We start from the raw sequence: 1,090 nt of genomic DNA, 5'->3' as shown, positions 1-1,090 counted from the left end.
ACTCCTGCAGTGTGCAATAGTGCTGGCTGCACAGCCTAGGGGAAGGCTCAGACCCAGGACCACCAAACAGTTCTTATAGTTCAAGTCTTGGAAAGTCTGCAAAAGCCAATGAGAGGGAATGTGTGACTGTGAAATTGCCAGCTGACTTCCAAATTGGTACTCTGGAAACAGGAAGTTTTCTGCGATAGGGGCCCCAGAATGTGCTATGCATCTTTACTGTCTTATTAAGAATGAGTTTGTTTTTGGTGTCTTGTCAGTTGCATCTGTAAATGTCCTCAATTATTGACTGCCCTGTAGGTGAGATCTAGCCCCTGACTTTTCTAGGGACCACCTGAATACAGATTAGACTCAGAGAGCCAGAGGTATGGAGCTTGATTATACCCTTTTCCTGTGTATGAGTTGGCTGATCAGGTACCTGTGCAGGTGCATAGATGTATGTTTAAAGAGCCTCTACACCTACAACTATAAAATGTTGTACAGTAGCACCTACTCTACCAGCATATGCATTTGTTCAAACATGTTAGAAGGTTCAAGAAATTCCCTTGAGCTACAATGGTTGCTTTGGACGTAGAAAAGCCTTGTGTCGAGTTCCTAAGTCAGTTGCTTAGTAGGTAATATTAGGTGCTACGTTTAGTCTCTCCTTTAGCAAACATCCTTAGTCCCAGTTCATCCAGAATCTGCCTTAGGCATCCTTGGTGGTGCCCCCCCCAGAGGGCCTCACCTGCCCTTCTAGAATTGGGCAATAAGGGAAAACATTGCTGTAGCTGCAATATATGTCCTTTAGATATACAGACCCATGACACACAGGATAAAGCAGCCTTCAGGAGGAAAAAAAACAGCTGACCAAATGTGTATAAGTTTATTAGTGCGAAAAAACAATGGAAACTGGACAAGGAAATGTATTCTCCCTGAACAGGTTCCTACTTGAACCAGATTCCAGGATAAGTTCTGTAACTGACATACTAACCGGGTGATGTTAATAAGACCATTGATCTACATGAGCCTCAGTTCTTCAAGGTTTAAATAAGGGGCTTTGTCTAGACTGATGATTCTCAATCCAATGATTCTCAGTTTGTTTTATCAAATAAAG

The sequence above is a fragment of the Galeopterus variegatus genome, unplaced genomic scaffold (assembly GCF_000696425.1).
Source record: "Galeopterus variegatus unplaced genomic scaffold, G_variegatus-3.0.2 Scaffold36343, whole genome shotgun sequence".
NCBI classification, from domain to species: domain Eukaryota; kingdom Metazoa; phylum Chordata; class Mammalia; order Dermoptera; family Cynocephalidae; genus Galeopterus; species Galeopterus variegatus.
This window is presented reverse-complemented; position numbering follows the sequence as displayed.